Below are 13,211 nucleotides of genomic sequence, written 5' to 3' on the forward strand. Positions count from 1 at the left end.
AATTATGTGATTAATCGATTTTTCAATATATCGTAAGGAATTTAAAAAGAAAAAAAAAAAGATAAAATAAAGAAAGAAACAAAGAGAGAGGGAGAGAGTGAAATAAATACCACGTTTAATGAAAATCTCTCATAAATCATATCATAATTAAAGCCACCTGTTTGTTTCAACGCTGAACAAAATCAGTATCTTTTTCATGATATAAAAGTCCTATTCGTTTTTCTATTAATTAAAAATGTCTTTTATTTCTATTCGTTTTTCTTTCTTTAATCAAGAAGTCTGAGAAAATGAAAATTTAACTTTATTCGTTCGTTCGTTTCAACTGACGTTATGGGAATTATTCTACATGTTCTTTCTTATAACTAACTGACAAAACTCCTATTCAACTAGTAGACCGGACACGGTATAGAAAAGGTCATGGAAGAGAGAGGAGACAAGGGAAACGACGTAGAGATGTTAGGTGAACAAAAGGTGAAGGTAGAAGATTAATGCTGAACGTAAAGCTAATGTTTAAGTATTACAACTCATATACGAATCCGTGTCTGTATCTGTCCGTGTTCCTCCACTTATATCCTGTACATAAGAAAAAAAAAAAAATTACAAAAGTTCTACAACGATATTTCTAGAAGAAGGAAAGAGATAGATAAAAAAAAAAAGAAAAAAGTCATTTAAGTTATATTCGAGACATTGTTCGCACGGCTTTTGAACGAACACACATACCTACAATACCATTTATTTCGAATCGTAGAATCGAAATTGGAAAAGTCAAACATTTCTCTTTTTCCTATTTAATTAAATTCGATATTTCTTTCTTCAATATCCACCTAAATTAAAATCCACGATTATAATACGTCCGTGACCTGATAAAAAAAAAAAAGAAAAAGAAAGAAAAACGAAAAAGAAAAAAAAGGAGAATTAGGAAATAAAGAAAGAAAAAGAAAAAGAAAAGAGAGAGAGAGAGAGAAGGTAAATGAAGAAAGGTCATAAAACAGAATAGAAAGAAAATAAAAGCTGGTTTATCTTAATCTCTGTTCTCTAACATACTCTCTCCTTAATTTGCTTCAAGGTTCAATATCTACTCTCCACTCTCGTCGTATAACAGGAAGGGCGGGTTTCGACCCTTGATGACTTTTGGTACCGTCCTTCGGATGGCACACGACCCTTCTTCCTCAGCTTCCACAAACATACCGCAAGGGAAATATAAATGAAATTTACCGAATTGTCTCGCGTGATTATTTTCTAAGACGGATAATAAGAACTCGAAGTAGGGATGTAGTAGGAATGTAAGCAAGTAAGTAGTTACGTAGCTTGAAATATATTGGGGTGGTGAGAAGATGTGAAGAAGTGATGTAGGGTAAGGAGTATGACGAAACAGAGAGAGAGAGAGAGAGAGAGAGAGAGAGGGTGAGTGGAACATGTCGGTTGATTAAAATTAACGCGGTTATTAATAATAAAATATCTGGAGAGGACAGGATTACATAATATCTCGGTGGCTCCTGAACTTTCCGAGTTAGACGGAAAAGGGTAAAAGGGTTCGTCGTTCTCGACGTATCATGTATTTCGGAAGGATAAGTTTCAGGGCCGGGATGTGGAGGGTATAAGTTAATAAGTTAGCGGTTGGCAATATTAAGAAGTATATCCTCTTAAACGGGAGATCAATTTCATCCATTGAAGATAGATAATATATATATATTTCTTCAAACTGTATTTCCTATTTCGACCTTGGGATATATGTGTGTGCGTGTGTGTATTTTTAAGAACAACTGAAGAGAACGAATGATCTCTTTTTTTTTCTTTCTTTCTTTCTTTCTTTTCTTTTCATTTTTTTAGATATATTCTATGAAAGATGGCACCGCGATCATTTATAGGTAATCATTGTTCATTTAACGAATTGAAATTTAAAGGAAGGATTCGGCCAAATTTTCGATCTTATCGATGTCTGATAATTAATCGCTCTTTTATTATTGCGAAAAGAGGAAAGAGAGAGGAAAGAAAAAAGAAAAAAAAATTCACGGGAGTATCTATCTATCCGTACGAAAAAAAAACAAAAAAAAAGGAAAAGAAAAAAAGGAACAATCGTGAGAGAATGAACGAATTAGGTACCTTTTATAGAATATTCGGGAGGAAAAGAAAAAAGGAGGTGTTCCTTAGATCTATTTCTTATAGTCTGTCCTTTTTTCTCTATCTTTCTTTCTTTTTCTTTCTCCAACAAATTTCTCTCTCTCTCTCTCTCTCTCTCTCTCTCTCTCTCTCTCTCTCTCTCTCTCTCTCTCTCTCTCTCTCTCTGTCTCTCTGTCTCTCCATTCCGCATTGTAATTTATAATTTAAGTTCGACCTCCTTTTAACGTCGAGCGACTTCTTCATGCACAGGCCTGCATCCGGCATACCGAATAAGACCACAGGAATAAAATGCGTCCGTTCGGAGATCCTTAAAAATAGAAATTTCACTCTGATTTGAGAACACGTAGAAGATTTCTCCAAGTTAAAGGAAAAACATATTTTCTCGATACGTTATAATATTATCGAAGTTCTTTTAGAAAAATGTTACGAGTTCGTCGAATTACGTACATAAATATACGAGTTCTACGTAAATATATAAAATATAATGGCGACGTATCACCGAAATCTTTTTATCCGATATAAAAAAAAAGTTTCGTAAGATTGTAGAAAGAAAACAAATTGTTTAAGATATCCTCGTCAAAGGGATATATCTCTGTTGATAAATAAATCTCCGATGTTAATTAAATTATAAATGAGTTTCGTATTCGTCGGTGCGATCATAAGAAGGAAAAGATCATAAGAAAAGCGTCATATTTTTCTAAAATTATCCCGAGGAAAAGGGAAAGGAGGATTAATAAAAAATTAATAATATTCCTAGGGAGATGGGAGAGATAAAGATGTATAATTTTTCAAGAAAATATTTTTCCCGTTAAACATAGATATTTAATTAAAAGAGTAATACTTCAAAGCTACTTCAGTTTGGAGAAAGGAAGAGAGACGAAGTTACATGTGTAGTTGGATAGACACACCTACGTATGTGTCTATATAACATATATTATTATACGAGTATATGTTCTGTGAATGTATACGTATGTATGTATGTATGTACGTTTAGTGCGAACAACAAACGAAGAATTCGGTCTTTGATAAATTTCTTTGGGGAGCAAAGAAGCAAGAGACGAAACGACAGAGATTTTCTAAAAGAAAGATACAGATAGATAAAGAGAGAGAGAGAGAGACAGAGAGACAGAGAGACATAGACAAAGATAGAAAAACAGAGACATTTAGGGAGAGAAAGAAAAAGAGAGAGAGAGAGAGAGAGAGAAAGGAAGAGAAATAGAGAGCAAAAGCAACGTCACAGTTAGGATTTAGCTTTATACGGGCTTGAGTCAATAGAACGCTCCGTTGGCACTCAATGGCGGACTAGCAGGTGTATATAGCTGCTGTTCGTTGCCACTCGGTCCTTGACAAGCCCATTGCGTTCAGCTACAACCACTTTTCTCATTTAACCAACGCTACATGCCCATAGTGGACCACGGTTACTACTGTAAGGAGAAAAATACTACTGCCTTACTACCAGCAGTAGGTACCGTCCCTTTTCTAGATATCCAAGTAGATATGTATATATGTATGTACGTATGTATGTATGTATGTAGGAATCTATGTTTCATATACAAACGAATACGTACAAGTAGGTACGGTCGGTGAATAATAAGAAAAATTAGAATTAGACAAGAAAAATTTCGTAATGTTTTGTAAACGAACGAACGAACGAAGGAACCATGGAGGTACTACTTCTTATGCCGCTCTCTTTTCTCTTATGCCGTCCATTTTTTCTTCTAATTTTTCCTCTCTCTCTCTCTCTCTTTTTGTTTCTTCCGTTTTCTTTTTCTCTATGCACTAGCCATTCTCCATGCGAGATGATTTTATTTTAGGGTGTACTGTAGCGCGTAAGTTAAGAAAATTAAAAAAAGAGGAAAATGAGAGAGAGGAAAAGAAACAGAGAGAGAGAGAAGAGTGGACGGAGAATGAAAAAGGAAAGGAGATAAATAGGATTCCTTGTTATTATTTCGTTTTAGCTGAAATGGAATATATGGTGCGATATACGATAGAAAATATAAAACGTAAGATATAATGTTTGAATAAACGAATTAAGCAACGTGCTAATTAAATAAGATAAATAAAATGTGAAAAAGGAAAGGCTTAGAAAATAGAGAGTAAGAGAGAGAGAGAGAGAGAGTTTTCTTATGAAAAATTACGAGACACAAATAGCAAATGAATTTTCGAACGAGCAAGTGATAAATCGATTTCCTGTTTAATCGTATTATTCAATAAATAATTTTCAAAATAAACTCTTACTTGATTTATCGTGATATACTCGCGATTTAAATATTAAATAATCATATGTAATTCCGATCAAAAAGATGAAATTTTTCGTGAGATTAATTAATGCAATAATCGCTTGCGTTTGTGGGCGATTATTGATCCACGATGACAACAGCTTTATGGTACGTACGAAACAACCCTAAGTTTTCATTATCTCGAACGAACGAACGAACAAAGTTTAGATTTAGAAAGTTTAACGATACATTTAGAAAGACATTTCTTAACATTTCTACTTCTTTAAGGACGTTAACTTTTTATTCTATGCGTAATGAAAACGTGTTAATCAAATAATGAATTTTCATTAAAAGAATGAACGAGAGATAAAAAAACAAATAAAAAAAAAAAATCGTCCCGATGATTACAAGTAAAAATTAAATACCTAAATATATACGTTCAGATCAATAAGATCTACTTCTACTAAAAATACAATTTTTTGTTTTATTATTTATATACGATATAATAAATATGTTTAATATTTTTTATTATCTATATACGATGTCTTAACGATAAAAACAACAACAAAAACAACAACAACAACAACAACAACAACAACAACAACAACAATAACAATAATAACAATAATAATAATAATAATAATAATCGTATGATACGAAGTGATATGTAGAAAAGGGACACGTTACTAGCAGGCCACCTTTCCTAAGTTATATCACTTTTGTACTCGAACGCAAGCAAGTGGGGGTGTGGTACACTGCGGAAGCTCGAGGGTTGAAGAAGTAGAGCGAACGTGGAGGTCAATGGTGTGTCTCGTAAACGATCAAAAGGGGGCGAGCAAGCGAATACGGAAAAGAGAGAGAGAGAGAGAGAGAGAAAGAGGAAGAGTGTATGTGTATGTGTGTACGAGAAGAGGGTAAAAGAAAAAGGATGGGGGTGGGACTTTTATTTCGGTATCGACGCGAAAAGAAACGTACGCTATAATATTATACAAAATCAAACAACGAAATAAAAAATAATTCTATAATTTACGCCAATCGTAATAGCGTGAGTAAAAAGTACTTAAATATTTATTAAAAATTCGATTTGAAATCGAACAGTGGATGATGTTAAAAAAAAAAAAAGAGAGAGAGGAGAACACAAAAAAATTACGAATATAAACTTTAATAACAAATGACATTTCCTGGATCACCGAATCGATGATTTCGTTGAGGTTAACCACGGGTTTAACCACAATGGTGTGTGTAAACGCTCGAGAACGAACGTTTCATTAAAAATGTATTGAAATATTTCGTAACGGATGGGGAGGCCGGAAATATCCTATAATATCACGTACATGTCATACGTATAAGGGTATGTTAGTTCGGTTAGTTTGTTTTAACAAGAACACCGCGATGTTTTCGTAGAAAATTTAGCAAATTCGTTTAATAGAAACGTTCGTACGTTTTTTATACGACAAATGATTGATTTAATATCTTCCATGTTGAAAATGTTAATTCTTTATAACGCGTCTTAACGTTTTATTTAATTTCTTTTTTAATTTTATCGATATACTTTGATAATTTATTTTCGAAGGAAAGAAATGAAAAAAAAAAGAAAGAAAGAAAAACATTTCTATAGTTACGAAGAGTTAATCGTGTGCATATATACACGTATGTATACACGTACGTACGTATGTATGTAGCTATTTCCTGCAATTTCACGCAAGCTAGTCAGTTCGTTTAGATATATGGAGTACCTAACAATTGATTTACTATTTTTCACGTCGAAAATCTTGTTAACTCTTTATAATCTCTCCTAACCTTTCATTTAATTTCTTTTCCAAATAAACTAATATATATATATACATATATATGTACATCTCTTTTATAATCTATTTTCGAACGAGAGAAACGTAAAAGGTTTTATAGATACGTAGATTTAATCGTACGTATTATATAAATATGTACTTACCCTGCAAATTTCACGGAAGTTAGTCAATTCGCATAGTTATGTAGATGGAGTACCAAACGATTTTATTATTCGCCGTGATGAAAATCTTCTATAATGTTTCTTAACGTTCTTTTTGCATTTATTTTCCAGGTTTACTGATATCCCTTTTTATAATCTATTTTCGAACGGGAGGAAATGAAAAAGAAAAAAAGAAAAAAGAATCTTATAATTACGTAGATTTAATCCTATGTATGTATGTACGTATGCACGTACGTACGTACGTATGTATATATATATATATATGTATATACCTATACACCGCAATTTCACGCAAGCTAGTCAGTTTAGCATTGTCGTCGTCGTCGTCGTCGTTCGGTATCCGAGTACTCTCTTGCAACAACGTCGTTTCTCGAAGGACAAAGCTCGATGGCGCGAGTGTAGGAGGTCGAGCGCGTCGTTAAAGGGCTGCCTAGCTTATTCGTTCCTTCGTTCCTTCGTTCCTTCGTTCGTTCGTTCGTTCGTTCGTTCGTTCCTTTGTTCCTTCGTTCGTTCGTTCCTTCGTTCGTTCGTTCGTTCGTTCGTCGTTTGTTCGTTCGTACGTTGGAGGTGTGTGCAGTGGTGGGGGTAAAACCGTTAGACTATGGTGGGGGTAAAGCGAGCCTCGGAAGGTGTCATCGGCGACGGCGCTCGGCAGTTTACCGAACGGCCGCGTGAGCGCGCTGCCGCGCAGGACCAAACCCTCATTCTCGTTGCATCCGACGTGGGGTTCGGTTTTATACATCAAATACGTCTCGTTTCAACAACGTCCACCACATCGCATCGCAAAAGTTTCGTCGTGTTTCGTGGAACGTATAGAAAGTAAAATTCGTGAAGTTAATCGGCCGATTGAGAAATCGGAGAAAGAACTGAGTCCATAATTATTATTATTGCTATTATCGTTATTATTCGTTAATTACTAGTAGTTTAATTTTATTATTCTTATTATCATTATTATTATTATTAGTAGTAGTAGTAGTAGTAGTAGTAGTAGTAGTATCAGTATCAGTATTATTACTATATTACTATCTATAATTTTCGAACAAAGGTCTTCTCTTTTTCCTCTCCAATCCTCCGTAATCTTTTCTTTTTCTCTCGTCAATCCATCTTTTCTCTTTCACTGTCTTTATTCGAAATCGAAACCTTCTCGATCGCTATACGTGAGCGTATTTATAAAGAAGTAAAAAGAACAATAAGAAGAGGAAGATAAAGACAAAAAAAAAAGATAGAAACAATCCAAAAAAAAAAAGAGGAGAAGAAAAACGGTCAATCGCTTGGCCACGACCTCTTTCTCTTTCTCTCTTAAAGAATCTTCGATCTAACGTCGACACTTTCGCGAAGGAGATAAAGAAGGAGGAGAGAAATAGAAGAAGACGGAGAAAAGAAACGGTCGTTATTCTTTTTTCTTTTTTTCCGTTCCTTTACTTTTTTTGCTAAGTCTTTCTCTTTCTTTCTATATATATATATATATATATACATATATCTCTTTCTCTTTCTCTCAACATATATCCGTTACGAAGTTTGGGTCGATGTAACCGAACCAACCGTTTCTTCCTCAATCTCTCTCTCTCTCTCTCTGACATTCTCCATCTCTTCGACTCTTCATCCTTTTTTCGCATTTTCCTTCTCTCTCTCTCTCTCTCTTTAACCTCTCATCTCTCTCTTTCTCATTTCCACGAAAAATCCGATCTTTGTCCCTCTTTCTTCCTGTTTCTCTCCTACCTAAAACTTTATCGCGTAAACTCCGCGTAGATACATACACATATACGTATACCCGTTCACACATACCCACAAAGCAGATATAAGCTTTTACAAAAAAAAAAAAACGTTAAAAAGAAAGAAAGAGAAAGAGAGAGACAGAGAGACACAGAGAGAGAGAGAGAGAGAGAGAGAGAGAGAGAAAGAAAGAAAAAGGAGGTGGAGGAGAGGAAAGGGAGAAAGGAGGGGGTGTAGGAGGAAGGAAGGGGAGGAGGAGAGATCGAGGTGGCGCGAGCGACCGAGCAAGCACGAGCACGATCACGAGCACGATCACGATCATGATCACGATCACGATCACAAGAGGCGCGCGCGCGCACGCGAGCAACGTAGGAACCAAGAGTACACGGTCGCGTTCGACCGGGCCAGCCAGTCTGCTGCTGTCCGCAGCAACCTCGCGACCGATGGCCGAGTTTTATGTGAAGTTATAAGTGGACAACGTAATCGTGCCGTGCGACGCGACGCGACGCGACGCTACGTGACGTGACGTGACGCTCACGCACGATTCTTATATCGTATTCGTGTATAGAAAGAACGGAAATAACGAGAGAGAAATTGAAAGAGAGAGTGAGAGGGAGCGAAGGACGAAGAAAGAAAAAAAGATATCGAGAAAAGTGGAACAGAGAAAAAGGAGAAGAGACAGACAAGAGAGGGGGTGAGAGATGTGGAACACCAAAGGTGGTGGTTACAACCAAGAGTGATCGTCACTTCCGGAATGTCGTGGACTCAACCGCGCACCTCTCGCGATTTCAACCCCTCTTCTTCTTACCGTGGATTCTGTGGCGAGCTTGAGCGAGGAAAGAGGAGAAACGTGCTGAAGAGGTGATCACGTGCCCGACACACGTAAGTGTTTCTTTTTTTCTTTCTTTCTTTTCTTTTTTTTTCTTTTTCTCTTTTTTTTTTTTCTTTATTTTTTTCTCTTTCTTTTTTTTCTCTCTCTCTCTCTCTCTGTCTATCTCTCATTTTTGTTATTTTTCTTCTTCTGCTTTTTTCTCTTTTTCCTATTACGATCCATTGCAACGCTCCAGATTCGTTCTTCTTAAACTTGTAACGGTTTTTTCGATTTGAACTTGTGTCTATAGATGAATGTGTATTATTGGCTGGTTGCACGATTAAAAATCGTAGCTTTACATGCGTAGCCGTATCGTCGCGGCCATACTTCGAACGGTCGTGTAAATAACACCTAATGTAAATCTTGCATCGAAGACGAAACAAAGTGTTAGGTTAGGTTTGTTTCGTTTTTTTTTTTCTTTCTTTCTTTTTCTCTTTCTCTTTTGCTTTTGCTTTTGCTTTAATTCTCATGATATCGTCGTTACGTAGTTTCATCGATATCGAGGCATTCGTTGGTAATGAGGCTCTTGAAAAAAGATTTCTGTTTTAAATAAAGATGGAAAAACTCGTATACGTGGAAATGAAGGATAGAGGAAATGACAAGGTGGGAGAGGAAATAAGAAATTTATTCTGTCCTCGGAGTAGGATATTTTGGCAAAGATGATAAGACGCGAGTGAAGGATAATTAGACTTTAGAATTAAGCGACGATTTTCATGAAATATGGCCTTCAATATTTCCTACGACATTTTGTAATTCGTAATTCATTCGAGTTGAATATATGAATAGTTTCGTTGATATAAAAATATCGTCGTACGTTCGATTATTTTATTTCGACGAAAGAAATGTCGTTTTTATAATTGTCCTTCTCCTTTCTTCATTTTTTATACAAATTTTATTTTTTTGTAACGATTTTTTTTTTTTTAACGAGTACATTCGTCAAGCATTGTTGATGTATTAAATTGATTTAATAAGTTATATTTTTGTTTCTTTTTAATTTTTTCTTCTTTTTCATATTTATTCGTAAGTTTTACGTGACGGTCCTTTTCCATAAGTGATAAGCAAAATCGTAAGGTGATAATTTCCTTTTCTTAAATTTTATATATATATATATATATATTGTTTAAATGAAAAGTACGAATTAGGAAAGTAAAGAAAAAAAACTATTTTCAAAATTTCTAAATCCGAATGAGCTATATGAAAACGTATTCATTGGTAATATTTTTTCAAAAAAAGAAAAAAGAAAAGTTTGTAGGAAAGAGAGATCGTACGAGCTAGTGATAATAGTGATAATCAACTATCGCATACATTATAAACGTAAACGTTATCTACATAATGTAAATATTAGAATAGTGACATGTCTGAACACTTATCTAAATTGATTTAGACGATTTACGTAAAAAAATAAAATAAAATAAATTGAATTACTTAATTCCTTTCTCTCTCTCTCTCTCTCTCTTTTTTATCTATAATTGGTCTCAATTATCAGTTATCCGAAGAAGATTGTTTAAACGTGTTATGTTATAATCATGTATCTCGCATTAGATATTTGTTGGATAGTTGAGGAACGGCGGGAAATTCAAAATTGTACATGTACGTTCCTAGATTTTTTTTTCTTCTTTATATATATATATATATCTTCTAATGCGATTTTCACCGTAGAATCTTTAAAAGTCGGTAGGATTTTACAGTTACTTCTTTTTTTCTCTTTTCTTTCTTTTTTTTCTCCGTTTTTAGCCCGACGTTCATTCGTGGAAAGACGTGCGAAAGATTTGAGATTAGACGAGAACACGCGAGGCTCTTTTCATTTGTACAGAAAAAGAGAGATTGGAGTTCTCTTTCCCTCTCTCTCTCTCTCTCTCTCTCTCTCTCTCTCTCTCTTTCTCTTTCTCTTTCTCTTTCTCACTCTTTCTGTCTCACTCTCTTTTTTTTTCTCTCTCGTTTTCTCTCTCTTTCTCAGCTATGTCGCTCTCGAAGTGAAAAATATTCGACGAAGGTCGATAGAAAGGTCGATGCTTCTTTCTCAAAGGGCAGCCTTTAACGTGAACATCAGTCTGCTGGGTAGATCGGTGTCATTAATTAGATATTGAAGGAATCGTTTGGACAGAATGGGGGTTGGTTGGGTCGAATGGACAGCCGGATCGATAAAAGTTCTTTTCGAATGAATTAAATCTTCTCGAAAGTTTAGTAAAAAGGATTCAGGTAAGCTAGAATTATATTAGCATTTTTATATAAATTTATATGTAAATATATATGCATGTATATATAGTTGTATATAAATTGTGGTCTAGTGTGCGCGCGTGTATCTTTTTTACCCTAAGGTTTTTTTTTCTCCACGCAACCAATCATATTTATTTTCATATTTTATTACAATTTTTCATCTTTTCTCCGTTTTCGTGTCTTTATTTTTTATTGTCCTGTCTTCCTTTCTTTCTTCCTTCTTTCTTTCTTTTCTTATCACTTTTTATCTTTTTCAAATTTTCCTATCCACTCGTGCACTTTAAAATATTTATAAATACGGAACCCTCTTGCTTCGTTTTCCCCCTTTTTTTTATATAAATAATTTATTATCTAAATGATAGTATAATATATATATATATATGTATGCGTATATATGTACATGTATATGTATATATGTGTATGCGTGTGTATATTTCGTGTATAAAATTTATTAAATTAATTTGATAAATTATATACATACATATAATGTACGAACACATACATACATATATATACATATACATACATATTTTTCTTTCTTTTATTTTCATTTGTATTTTTATTTGATTTGATTTATTGATTCATATCAATTTCGTGTCCCATTGAAGATAGAGGACAATCGAACGAACTTTTTCCGGGCAACCCTATAATAAATAAAAGACTAATAATAGTCAAAAGCAGGGGAGAAAGAACTGGAAGGTGAAAGATCTCAGAAAAAAAAAACACTCCGCACAATATACCTTGAAAAAATAAACATCTAAATTCTAGACGGTATACCGACTGAATTTCGTGAGGCGTTTACGTGAAACGTGAAACGTTAATTGACAAATATAACACATTAAAAGAGATTATGGAACATGTAGGTAAATATAAAACTTCACTCAACGAGGTACTACACTTGAAATAATCATTCGCAATAATAATGACAATTCGTGTAATGTTTCGAGAAAGCAAACAATCCTTTCAGAAAATATCTTCTGACCCTTTGTGTGGATTCATAAAAAAAAAAAAGAAGAAGATTCGTAAACATTAATTTCTTTTTAATTAATTTTCTGACTTCGAGGTTGAAGAAAAAAAATAATGAAAAAATTAATGTCACGAACTTTTAGTTAAACAAACACACGCATACACACACAGATAGACATATGTATATAATATATTATGAAAAAAATTATTCTGTATGAGATTATGAGAACTTAACTTTATTATATATATATATACATACATACATATTTTTTTCGTTTATTTTTATTTTATATTTATCTATGAACATATATATATATATATATATAAAATGCAGAAATGGCTGGTTAAGATCTTGGATGAAAGGAGAACAATAAAAATAGATTTTACAGAAAGGGAATATTACAAGGGGATTCGTTCAATCCGATCCTTTTCTCTCTATTACTAGACGACATAGACGACATAGACGACGACGACGACTTTTTCATCAAAAGAGAACATCAGAAAGTGAATATACAAATGGCAAGTGCCACTGCTATTTGTGGATGATCCTTTAATAATCGTAAAAGGGTTATAATAGTATGTTCCACAGTGGGAAACTTAAAACTTTGGCTTATATGATAAAATGAATGGCTCGAAAGTAAACGTTAGATAAAAAGAAATTAATACTTTTCGAAAAATCTTCGTAAAGAAGGAAAAAAAATTCAAATCTATGCAGTGTTACGATGTAATAATGAATGATTTACAAGCGTGTATATCGGAGTATTTATTAATCTAAGACAATATCGATTATCGAATATTAAATTGTTACTGTATCGTCCTTACGATATGCTCCTTCGTTTCGAGGATTTATTTTTCTCTTCTCATATTCTTCTTTTTTATTTTTACTTATTTATTTTTATTTTTTTATTTTTTTTTTTTTTTAAGTTAACGTATAATAAGAAAACTAAACCCGATCGAGTAATTTTATTATAATGGATTGAATACAGTTTTGTTTTACTTTTTTTAAAAATTATTAAATTTGCAAAGTTTGTACTCAAAATTTATATACATATATATCCACATATCGTAAATACATACATACGTGTGTGTGTGTGTGTGTGTGTGTGTGTGTGTGTGTGTGTGTGTGTGTGTGTGT

At 33.7% G+C, this 13,211-nt stretch overlaps 1 protein-coding gene and 1 long non-coding RNA gene across 11 annotated transcripts in view; one reads left to right on the forward strand and one right to left on the reverse strand.

The window, feature by feature from the left end:
- Nucleotides 1-139: 139 nt before the first annotated feature.
- LOC127064670 (uncharacterized) lies at nt 140-6,886 on the reverse strand. Of its 2 annotated transcripts, none has more exons than XR_007781751.1 (3): nt 6,582-6,886; nt 6,292-6,445; nt 140-573 (listed from the first exon to the last, which is right to left on the reverse strand). It is a non-coding gene; the product is annotated as an uncharacterized LOC127064670 (long non-coding RNA). The 2 variants fall into 2 exon arrangements; XR_007781750.1 differs by lacking the exon at nt 140-573 and adding an exon at nt 2,043-2,428.
- A 104-nt stretch (nt 6,887-6,990) lies between these two features.
- The window catches only part of LOC127064656 (gamma-aminobutyric acid type B receptor subunit 2), a 245,108-nt gene continuing 238,887 nt past the window's right edge, over nt 6,991-13,211 (forward strand). Inside the window, exons 1-2 of one of the 9 annotated variants that reach the window (XM_050996032.1) lie at nt 6,991-7,128; nt 7,355-8,904. The gene's annotated coding sequence lies outside the window, so the exon portion shown is untranslated. Of the gene's footprint in view, nt 7,180-7,234; nt 8,905-13,211 lie in introns of those variants that run through there. The other 8 variants (XM_050996035.1, XM_050996036.1, XM_050996030.1 and 5 more) reach the window with 8 other exon arrangements.

Source organism: Vespula vulgaris, chromosome 6 (genome assembly GCF_905475345.1).
Source record: "Vespula vulgaris chromosome 6, iyVesVulg1.1, whole genome shotgun sequence".
In the NCBI taxonomy this organism is placed as follows: domain Eukaryota; kingdom Metazoa; phylum Arthropoda; class Insecta; order Hymenoptera; family Vespidae; genus Vespula; species Vespula vulgaris.